Here is a 12,737-nt window from a genome sequence, read left to right on the forward strand (position 1 = left end):
CCATTAAACTACATTAAAATGTGTTTTTGTTTCTTAGATGAAAAAAAAAACTATCAAAGAAATATTGTTAATAATTGAATATTTTGCGTTCCCAATAATTAATGCCTTCAGGATGAATTAAAGCCATTAATTTGTAATATCTATTTAATGGAATATTGAATTTCTAGAGAAATATTGAAACAATTAAATTGAAAATATTAGATCAATGAAAAGTTGCAGAGAAGAATACTGGAGTGGGAAATAGTTTATGTAGCTAAAGTAATTGAAATGACTAAGTATTGGGAAAACCGTATATACATATTTGCAGAAGAATGTATTAAAAATTTGGCATACATTTTAACAATTTCTTTATTCTCACTGAAAATTTTAGGAATATTAAAATATTTGTTCCTCTAAAGGTAATAGTAATATTTAGGTATCTTTTAAAAACAAAACCTAAAATTTTTCTTTTAAAAAATACTTTTATTAATTACAAAATCAAGTATTTAAAAATTTGCTCTAATTTTGAGGTTTTCACAAAAAAAATTGTACATCTAAGAGAGTTGGAAAGCGATTCATTTTATTTCAGCTAATTTGCAAACTTAAGAGTCTAAGCTATTAACATGGTGGCATACGAAAAATAGTTTCAAAAAAAATTTTAAATTTTCATTTCTTTGAAAAAAAAATAAATATTATTTTCAAATTTTTTGTTAATTTTACAATTTTTAATTTTGTTTTAGCATTTTTAAGTAAAATGTTAAAATGTAGTAAAATTATTCTTATTAAAAATACCTTTATTAATAAAACAATCAAGTTTTAAAAATTTTTTCCACAGAGCGTATGATTAATATTAATTTTGAGGTTATCCCAAAAAAACTTATAAAACTGATAGAGTTGGAAAGCGAATGATTTTATTTCAACTAATTTGGAAACTTAAGAGTCTAAGCTATTAACATGGCGGCATACAAAAAATAGTTTCAAGTAAAAATTTTAATTTTCATTTCTTTGAAAAAAAATAAATATTATTTTCAAACTTTTTTTTAATTTTAAAATTTTTAATTTTGTTTTAGCATTTTTTAGTAAAATGTTACCCTTTGAAATTAAAACATAAAATTATTCTTTTTAAAAATACCTTTATTAATAAAAAAAAAATCAAGTTTTACAAATTTTTTCCACAGAGCGTATGATTAATATTAATTTTGAGGTTATCCCAAAAAAACTTATAAAACTGATAGAGTGGGAAAGCGAATGATTTTATTTCAACTAATTTGTAAACTTAAGAGTCTAAACTATTAACATGGCGGCATACGAAAAATAGTTTCAAGTAAAAATTTAAATTTTCATTTCTTTAAAAAAATAAATATTAGTTTCAAACTTTTTGTTAATTTTACAATTTTTAATTTTGTTTTAGCATTTTTTTTAGTAAAATGTTACCCTTTGAAATTAAAACATACAATTATTCTTATTAAAAATACCTTTATGAATAAAAAAAATCAAGTTTAAAAAATTTTTTCACAGAGCGTATGATTAATATTAATTTTGAGGTTATCACACAAAAACTTATAAAACTGAGAGAGTTGGAAAGCGAATGATTTTATTTCAGCTAATTTGAAAACTTAAAAGTCTAAGCTATTAACATGGCGGCATACGAAAAATAGTTTCAAGTAAAAATTTTAATTTTCAGTTTTTTGAAAAAAATATTTTCTATCTTTTTTTTAAATTTTATTTACAGTTTTTAGTCTTCCTTTAGCATTTTTTAATGAAATATTATCTTTTATAAGTGAAAGATAAAAGTTTTTCTTTTCAAAAATACTTTTATTAATATAAAAAATCAAGTTCTTAAAAATTTGGCCTTAGGTGCGTATGATTAATATTAATTATGAGGTTTTCATACAAAAACTTATAAAACTCCGAGAATTAGAAAGTGAGTGGTTTGATATCAACTTATTTGGATACTTGACAGTTTAAACTATTAACATGGTGGCATATCAAATATTTATATTCTCAGTCTTTGAAAAAAATTAATTTTCAAATTTTTTTAAAAATTAATTTGCATTTTCTAATGAAATTTTACCCTTTAAAAATAAAAGATAAAAAGTTTCTTTTCAAAAATACATTTATTATGTAAAAAAATCAAGTTTTTAAAAATTTGGTCTTGGGTGCGTATGATTAATATTAATTTTGAGGTTTTCATACAAAATGTATTAAATCTCCAAGAGTTTGAAAGTGATTGATTTTATTTAAATTGTTTTAAAAACCTAAGACTTTACACTATTACCATGGTATAATATCGCAAATAGTTTCAAGTAAAAATTAAAATTTTCAGTTTATTAAAAAAATATTATTTTATTTTTTTTTTAAATTTTATTTATTTTCAATTTTACTTATAATTTTTAATGAAATATTATACTTTAAAAGTAAAACATTAAATTTTTTTATCAAAATACCTTTAATAATTTAAAAACTCTTGTTTTAAACATTTCTCCACTGAGCGTATGATTAATATTAATTTTGAGGTTTTCATACTAAAGCTTGTAAAACTCCGAGATTTGGAAAGCGATTGATTTTATTTTAACTAATTTGGAAACATAAGATTCTACACTATTATCAGAATATAATATCATAAATAGCTTCAAGTAAAAATTTAAATTTTCTGGTTATTAAACAAAATATTTTAATTTTTTTTGGAATTTTGCTAATGCTTTTTTAATGAAATTTTTTGTTTTATAACTTGTAATAACCAAAAATGCTACCGTTTTTTTTTGTGTGTGTTTTATATGCCGCTTTTTCCAATTTGCTCCCGTTTAAATTTGTATATTGTGTCAAGAAACAGGCTTAAAGTCATAAAAATGTCAAAGTAGTTTATATTTTTTTTTATTTGCTTTGTTTCGTATTTAACAGAAAGTGTATTGTTTTTGTGGATATTTTGGTTACAACAAAAAAAATATATTTTTTTTTATTTTTCGGGGGAATATAAATAATAATGTATACTTTATGCTGACATGACATCTATTGTGCACCTAATTGGCATGTCATTTGCTATTTGCTGGCCACAAACAACATAAATCAGTTATTTGACCGCAAAGCATGTTGTTTCCAATATTGTAGTATTTTGTGTTGCAATTTCGTTATTCAAATATCAGACACGAACATATTTCTTAATAAATGGCCTTATAAAAAAAAACATTTTGTTCTATTTTTGGTTACTTAAGAAAGATTTAAATCTTACAAAATATTACCTGCCGTAAAATGAAGGAGGCTTAGTTATACAAAAAAAAAAAGAACAAAAAAACATTCAGCAAAATTGCTTTGTATAACCAGCATAAATGCGTATGAGTAATCGGAAACTTAAAATTTGTAATAACAACATTAAAAAGTCAATAAAGTTTTCAATGCATAAATGTTTGTAAATACTGATGCTGATATATTTCCTATTTCTTGGCCTTCATTTGAAATAAGCTTTTGTAATAGTTTTTTTTTTTTGTACAAAACATTGTACATCAAAAACATTAACCGCTTGTTTTGTGTTTTTTTCTATTTGTCTAAATAAACATTGCATTTATGTAAAATTATTAAAAGATTTTTAACGGTGATTATTAATTACTACAACACCACATCAAATGCAATGATGTGAAGGCAATTTGTAGCTGAATTATAAACATACATAAAATGCTGCATCTTTTAGACATCATATTTCATAATATTCAATTTTTTTCCACTTCTCTACTATTCTTTAGTAACTAATGATGACGTTAAGTTAAAAAGGGAAGTAAACTAAAGATAAAAACAGCTAGAATTTTCAGAATTTTATACCAATGTTTTCATGTTTGGTTAAATTGAATTTTTTTTATTTTATATAAAGTTTTTAATATGATTTTTTCCTTAAAATTATGTAGAATTTTAATAATAATTTTATTTGATATTAAAGCCTATATTATTGGCTCTTAATAACTATTTGGTTGATCTTAACAGTTTACTGCGTGTAAAAGTTATGGTAGATTAAGTAAAATTAAATTTTAATTAATATTAATCATACGTCACCTATTGAGTTTTTAAAAATGGCCATAAATTAAAAACTGTTGCATGAATCGCACAAAATTTCAAAATCAAAATCAGTATACATATTATGAATTGGTAATATGGTTAGAGAAATAATAAAAATATTGTCTAAAAATTTTACATATAATTTTTTGTAAAGAGAAAAATTCCTTAAAATTTATTACTTAATATTCTCTGCTAAAATGTGTGTTAAGTTGTTTTTCTTAGCTAATGGAAAAACTTGTAGTAAATTAATAATTTTAAACCAATATTTTAATATTTGGTTAATACGAATTTTTTTTTATTTTATATAGAAGTTTTAATATGATTTTTTATAATAAATTATACAATATTTTAAAAATAGTTTATTTTCGTATTAAAATCCATTTTATTAGCTTTCATTAACAGTTTAGATGATGAAAATTGTTCTCTATATGACGAAGTTATGGTAGATTAAGTAAACTTCAATTTTAATTAATATTAATCATACGTCACCTATTGATTTTTTAAAAAGGCCATAAATTAAACAATATTGCATTAAATTGAACAAAATTTCAAAATCAAGATCAGTATACCAATTGGTAATAGTTTTTATGGTTTTAACTTGCATAAAATTATTTGTTTAATTTTGAGTAAGTAATTCTGTTGGGGTACTTCCCTCTTTCAAGCCTTTGGATTTGATGTTGTAAATAATGATGAATCTAATAGATGACGATGATGAGTAATTGTTAAAAATTAATTATCATGTTACCCACCATATTTTGTTATTTGTTCATTACATGTGTGTATATTTTAAAATTTTTTTCTTAAAAACGTTTTCTAACGTAAAGAATTGAACAATTTAAACCTGCTTATAAGCAAACTTATTAGAAAATTAGAAAATATATTATAAATTAGAAAGTTTAAATAAAATTGTTAGATTTTAGATTAACACATGTTATATAAATAATATTCTTTAAAACAAATTTGTAATTATATGTTTTCTTTTTCTATTTTAGGTAAGCTTTCAAATTTGTGAACAAAATCTCTAACAATCTGGCAAAATTTGTTAAATATTTGTAAGTATAATTCTTTGCAATATTTCAAACAATGTTCTTTATCATTTGAAACATTGTTGGCCATAAACAAGTTGCTTTAAGCAAAACATTTAACCAAGATTGATGAATTGTTTATTAATTATATGATACTTATAAACAAAATCCGACATTTATCCGTTTAATTTTCCCAACAAGTCACAGTGTAACACCACTAATATCTGTCCGTCCGTCCATCTGTCTACGTGACTCTTGTAAGTTGGTAATTTGTTGCAGTTTTATGCATAATTCGCATTTGTTGTTCTATGCTTCTCTTAATGTTATTAAAAAATAATTAATATTTATATGCCTGTGTACATTTCTAGTACATTTAATTAATATGCATTCTTTTGTTGGCTGTGGCGGTGTATTAAATGTTTTTTTTCATTTTATTAATTTGTGTTTTAATGTATTTATTTGTGTTCCGTTTTAATTATACTTAATAAGTTATTATGAGTTAAAAACTAGCTGAAAAGAATACGAAACAACAAAAAATAAACAGAACTAAGACAACAGAAAAACAATTATAGTATTCATTTACTGTGTGGTTTTAGACATGCTTGTAATCTTAGCCGTTTCTCGTTTTCTCGACTGCTCATATGTTGATGAGAGTAGAGCGTGTGTATTATTTAAGAAAGACTAGAAACGCTTTACGTGTGTTTAGTATTACATTAAGTATTTATTAAAATATGTATGAAGAGAAAAAAAAACGAAAAGAAACTATGCTACCCACAGTGTTTGATATTAAATACACGAGAGGAAAAATGTTAGTTAGCGCTTTATTTTCCTATAGACAATTTGCCTTGAATGTAAGCATAACTTTCTTAAAGAAAATATCACTCGAAAATACAAGATTTAAGAAATTATTTTTTTTTTATTTTATATAAAAGTTTTAAAATTATTTTTTTTCACTGAAATTATGTACTATTTTAATAACAGTATAGAATTATATTAAAGCCTATTTTATTAGCTTTCTGTAGCATTTTGTTTGAACCAGATTGTTTATTGCATCTAGAAGTTATGTTAGATTAAGTAAAATTTAAATTTAATTAATATTAATCATACGCAACCTATTGATTTTTTTAAAATTGCCATAAATTGAAAACTGTTGCATATAATCCCACAAAATTTTAGTATTAACATGAGTACACAAATTTGTAATATATTTTATGGTTAGACAGTTTTCATCAGGTTTTATATTTTTTTTTTAGAAAATTTGCCTAAAATTAATTGATTTTAATTGTTTTATAGACAATATGACTAGAATTCAAGCGGGTATTATTTTCATATAGGATATATGCCTCCAATTTAATCACCTATAAAAAATATGCTACGAATTCTACCAAGGTTTATTTTCGATTCAGGTTTATATTTTTATATAATATAAAAGTTGACCCAAATTTTATGCTAGGTTTTAATTAAATAGAAAACTGTGTTTTTATACCCTTCACCTTCGTGAGAAGGGTATATATAAGTTTGTCATTCCGTTTGTAATATCTACATTTTTCATTTCCGACCCTATAAAGTATATATATTCTGGATCCTTATAGATAGCGGAGTCGATTAAGCCATGTCCGTCTGTCTGTTGAAATCAATTTTCTGAAGACCCCATATATCTTCGGGATCCAAATCTTCAATAATTCTGTCAGACATGCTTTCGAGAAGTTTGCTATTTAAAATCAGCAAAATCGGTCCATAAATAACGGAGATATGAGCAAAAAACCGGGACAACCTCGATTTTTGACCTATTTTTGATCTATATCTGGATTACTAAGTCATTAATATAGACAATATGGATATCTAATGATAGATATTTCAAAGTCCATTGCAACGATGTAGATAAGTAAGTTGGACCTACAATGTGTCAAAATCGGGAAAAATATTTTTTAACCCGAATTTTTTTTTATTCAAAAAATTTTTTTGTCATGCATTTTTATTCCTAAAAAAAAAAATTAAAAACTATAAAAAAAAATTTTAAAAAAATTTTATTTAAAAAATTTCGAAAAAACTTTTTTTAAAAAAAATTAAAAAACAATTTAAAAAAAAAATATTGAAAAACAATAAAAAAAAATTAAATTTTGTTTACCTAAAAATATTTAAAAAAAATTATTTTAAAGTATATTTGGTGAAGGGTATATAAGATTCGGTACAGCCGAATATAGCTGTCTTACTTGTTTCTTTATATTGTCCTTTTTTATTGAATCATAAGTCTTATAAACCTCGATTATATTGAAAGCGATTGATTTTATTTGAATTAATTAGGTAAATTAAAAGTTTACCTATCACAAATAATATCAAGTAAACTTATGAATTTTCAGGGAATTGAACAAATTATAACAACCATATTTTTTTTAATTTTTTTGACAATTTGAAATCTTTTTTTTACCATTTTTTATCATAGACCCTTGAAAGTAAAAAAATAAAATTTTCTTTTTAAAACTTCTTTTATTAATTAAAAAAAATCAAGTTTTTAAATATTTGCTCTACAGAGCGTATGATCTATATATATAAAAGAGTAACGTTACTGACTGACTGACTGACTGACTGACTGACTGACTGACTGATTCATCATCGCACAGCCCAAACGGCTGAAGCTAGAATCACGAAATTTTAACTGTGGGTTCCTCCCTCCCCAAAACGATCCGATAAGAAGGGATTTTTGGAAATTCGAACGTTTAGGGGGTAAAAAAGGGCAAAAACGGGTAAATTCGGTAACCTTATATCTTCAAAACTAATAAAGATACAAAAAAACTTAAAATAGCATGTTACTCCATTTAAAAAATAAGCTGACAGGTGTTTCGTACTTTTTGGAAATTCGAAACTTTTAGGGGAGAAAACGGGTAAAAACTGTATTTTGGTACTTTTTTTGCACCCTATGTATCTTTTAAACCAATAAACACAGAAACAAATTTTAAATCGTATTCTTTAACTAACAAAAAATAAAAAATATAAGTTTGGTACTTTTTGGAAATTCGAACCTTTAAGGGATAAAAATTGTGTTAATTTTTGGTACTTTTTCATAAAATATGTTTTTCTATAATTTGACATAGACATACGAATATTTTATTATGAGCTCCCACCACGTTACAGAAATTTATTTGAATGAAATTGTACCACCTCAATGGGGATAAAAAAGGTACCAAAAAGGGGATAAAATCGGGAAAATACATTATATTTGAAATTATTAAGCTAATTTTGATAATTTTTTTTTAACGTTGGTTCCTGGATTCATACAAAAATTAACTAACAGCGTGTTATTTGGAACTCGAGTACCAAGGTGTATATTGGACCAAATCCGGGTAAACAGTTTGGTACTTTTTTTAAAACATATTTATTCTTGGGCACATTAACACAGATTTTAATATTTTGATACATGCCTATAGCATAAACAATTTTGGCAAAACGGAATATTTTTAAATTTCAAACTGAAGGGGTGTTCAAGTAAGAAAAGGGAAATTTGTACTTTTCTCCTAATGGTACTTTTTTAAAATTTTAAATTATTTCAGTTATCGACATTAAAGTTAGCTGATATTTATTTGAGTGAAGTTAGTGTTAGGAATAGGGGATAGTATTTAGGTACCAAAATGTGTGAACTGTACTATAGGTACTTTTTTGTTCATCTAATGGTACTTTTTTGAAATTTCTATAATAATGGACTTAGAAACATGAAATTAAACATATATGGTCCTAACTGAGTGAGAATTCTAGCGGGAGACTTTTTGGTACTTTTTCTTTATTGGAATGGTACTTTTTGTAATTTCTTCACCAATGAACATAGAAACATGAAATAAAGCTTATATATAAACCGAGTGAGTGGAAAACCACAAGTGTGGGTTTTTTGGTACTTTTTCTATATTCTAATGGTACTTTTTGAATTTTCTATAACTATGGACTTAGAAACATGAAATTAAGCATATATGGTCATAAGTGAGTGAGAATTCTAGGGGGAGACTTTTTGGTACTTTTTCTTTATTCTAATGGTACTTTTTGAATTTTCTATAACTATGGACTTAGAAACATGAAATTAAGCATATATGGTCCTAAGTAAGTGATAATTCTAGGGGCAGACTTTTTGGTACTTTTTCTTTATTCGATTGGTACTTTTTGTAATTTCTTCACCAATGAACCTAGAAACATGAAATAAAGCTTATATGGAACCGAGTGAGTGGGAAACCACAAGTGTGGGCTTTTTGGTCCTTTTTCTATATTCTAATGGTACTTTTTTTGAATTTTCTATAACAATGGACTTAGAGACATGAAATTAAGCATATATGGTCCTAAGTGAGTGAGAATTCTAGGGGGAGACTTTTTGGTACTTTTGCTTTATTCGAATGGTACTTTTTGTAATTTCTTCACCAATGAACCTAAAAACATGAAATTAAGACCGGAGTGAGTGGGAATCTACAAGTGACTGCTTTTTGGTACTTTTTCTATATTCGAATGGTACTTTTTGAATTTTCTGTAATAATGGACATAGAAATATGAAGTTAAGCATATATGGTCCTAAGTGAGTGAGAATTCTAGGGGGAGACTTTTTGGTACTTTTTGTTTATTCTAATAGTACTTTTTTGAATTTTCTATAACAATGAACTTAGAAACATGAAATTAAGCATATATGGTCCTAAGTAAGTGAGAATTCTATGGGGAGACTTTGTGGTACTTTTTCTTTATTCGAATGGTACTTTTTGTAATTTCTTCACCAATGAACCTTGAAATATAAAATAAAGGTTATATGGACCAGAGTTAGTGGGAATCCGCAAGTGGCTGCTTTTTGGTACTTTTTCTATATTCTAATGGTACTTTTTTGAATTTTCTATAACAATGGACTTATAAACATGGAATTAAACATATATGGTCCTAAGTGAGTGAGAATTCTAAGGGGGGACTTTTTGGTACTTTTTCTTTATTCGAATGGTACTTTTTGTAATTTCTTCACCAATGAACCTAGAATCATGAAATAAAGCTTATATGAACCCGAGTGACTGGAAAACCACAAGTGTATACTTTTTAGTACTTTTTCTATATTATAATGGTACTTTTTTGAATTTTCTATAACAATGGACTTAGAAACACGAAATTAAACATATATGGTCCTAAGTGAGTGAGAAGTCTAGGGGGAGAATTTTTGGTACTTATTCTTTATTAAAATGGTACTTTTTGTAATTTCTTCACCAATGAACCTAGAAACATTAAATAAAGGTTATACGGACCCGAGTGGGTGAGCAACTACAAGTGGGTGCTTTTTGGTACTTTTTCTATATTCTAATGGTAGTTTTTGAATTTTCTATAACATAATGGACCTAGAAATATGAAATTAAGCGTATATGGTCCTAAGTGATTGAAAATTCAAGCGGACACCTCATGGTAGCTTTTGTTTATTCTAATGGTACTTTTTTTTAATTTTCTATAGCAATGGACTTAAAAACATGAAATTAAGCATACATGGTCCTAAGTGAGTTAGAATTCTAGGGGAGACTTTTTGGTACTTTTTCTTTATTCTAATGGTACTTTTTGTAATTTCTACACCAATGAACCTAAAGCCATGAAATTAAGCTTATATGGACCCGAGTGAGTGGGAAACCACAAGTGGGGGATTTTTGGTACTTTTTATATATTCTAATGGTACTCTTTTTGAATTTCCTATAATAATGGACCTAGACTTTCCAAAAAATCGAAGAATTTCAAAACCGCGGTTTCGGTTTTAAAAAATTAAAAACCGATCGGTTTCGGTTTTGTGATAATTTATTAAATCTTAAGTATTATAGAAACAAAATTAGTTGATAATATAGGAAATGATATACAAATCTAAAATTCAAACTTGACGGGTTATGGTTTAGTGAATGCGAATTTAAAAGTGATAATCAATGGTACTATTTCCTTATTGCAATGGTACTTTTTGAATATTTTATAATAATAAACCTAAAAATTTAAAATTAGGAACACATTTTGCATTTTCTATAATAATGGACCCAGAAATATGAAATTAGACATTTACAATTAGATTCACAAAGTGAGACTTGATAGTACTATTTCTTTCTTCTAATTGGGGTGGCGAAGCGCACCGGGTCAGCTAGTCTATATATATAAAAGAGTAACGTTACTGACTGACTGACTGACTGACTGACTGACTGACTGACTGATTCATCATCGCACAGCCCAAACGGCTGAAGCTAGAATCACGAAATTTTAACTGTGGGTTCCTCCCTCCCCAAAACGATCCGATAAGAAGGGATTTTTGGAAATTCGAACGTTTAGGGGGTAAAAAAGGGCAAAAACGGGTAAATTCGGTAACCTTATATCTTCAAAACTAATAAAGATACAAAAAAACTTAAAATAGCATGTTACTCCATTTAAAAAATAAGCTGACAGGTGTTTCGTACTTTTTGGAAATTCGAAACTTTTAGGGGAGAAAACGGGTAAAAACTGTATTTTGGTACTTTTTTTGCACCCTATGTATCTTTTAAACCAATAAACACAGAAACAAATTTTAAATCGTATTCTTTAACTAACAAAAAATAAAAAATATAAGTTTGGTACTTTTTGGAAATTCGAACCTTTAAGGGATAAAAATTGTGTTAATTTTTGGTACTTTTTCATAAAATATGTTTTTCTATAATTTGACATAGACATACGAATATTTTATTATGAGCTCCCACCACGTTACAGAAATTTATTTGAATGAAATTGTACCACCTCAATGGGGATAAAAAAGGTACCAAAAAGGGGATAAAATCGGGAAAATACATTATATTTGAAATTATTAAGCTAATTTTGATAATTTTTTTTTAACGTTGGTTCCTGGATTCATACAAAAATTAACTAACAGCGTGTTATTTGGAACTCGAGTACCAAGGTGTATATTGGACCAAATCCGGGTAAACAGTTTGGTACTTTTTTTAAAACATATTTATTCTTGGGCACATTAACACAGATTTTAATATTTTGATACATGCCTATAGCATAAACAATTTTGGCAAAACGGAATATTTTTAAATTTCAAACTTAAGGGGTGTTCAAGTAAGAAAAGGGAAATTTGTACTTTTCTCCTAATGGTACTTTTTTAAAATTTTAAATTATTTCAGTTATCGACATTAAAGTTAGCTGATATTTATTTGAGTGAAGTTAGTGTTAGGAATAGGGGATAGTATTTAGGTACCAAAATGTGTGAACTGTACTATAGGTACTTTTTTGTTCATCTAATGGTACTTTTTTGAAATTTCTATAATAATGGACTTAGAAACATGAAATTAAACATATATGGTCCTAACTGAGTGAGAATTCTAGCGGGAGACTTTTTGGTACTTTTTCTTTATTGGAATGGTACTTTTTGTAATTTCTTCACCAATGAACATAGAAACATGAAATAAAGCTTATATATAAACCGAGTGAGTGGAAAACCACAAGTGTGGGTTTTTTGGTACTTTTTCTATATTCTAATGGTACTTTTTGAATTTTCTATAACTATGGACTTAGAAACATGAAATTAAGCATATATGGTCATAAGTGAGTGAGAATTCTAGGGGGAGACTTTTTGGTACTTTTTCTTTATTCTAATGGTACTTTTTGAATTTTCTATAACTATGGACTTAGAAACATGAAATTAAGCATATATGGTCCTAAGTAAGTGATAATTCTAGGGGCAGACTT

The 12,737-nt window shown here is 26.0% G+C and overlaps 1 protein-coding gene across 6 annotated transcripts in view; it reads left to right on the plus strand.

Moving 5' to 3' along the window:
- Positions 1–12,737, plus strand: part of mamo (maternal gene required for meiosis) — a 595,590-nt gene that overhangs the window by 402,187 nt on the left and 180,666 nt on the right. For 2 of the 6 annotated variants that reach the window (XM_065509714.1, XM_065509716.1), the window contains one exon: positions 5,016–5,075. The exons of the other annotated variants lie outside the window; for them this stretch is intronic. The gene's annotated coding sequence lies outside the window, so the exon portion shown is untranslated. The remainder of the gene's footprint in view (positions 1–5,015; positions 5,076–12,737) is intronic. 6 annotated transcript variants of the gene reach the window in all.

The sequence above is a fragment of the Calliphora vicina genome, chromosome 4, assembly GCF_958450345.1.
Source record: "Calliphora vicina chromosome 4, idCalVici1.1, whole genome shotgun sequence".
Lineage (NCBI taxonomy): Eukaryota > Metazoa > Arthropoda > Insecta > Diptera > Calliphoridae > Calliphora > Calliphora vicina.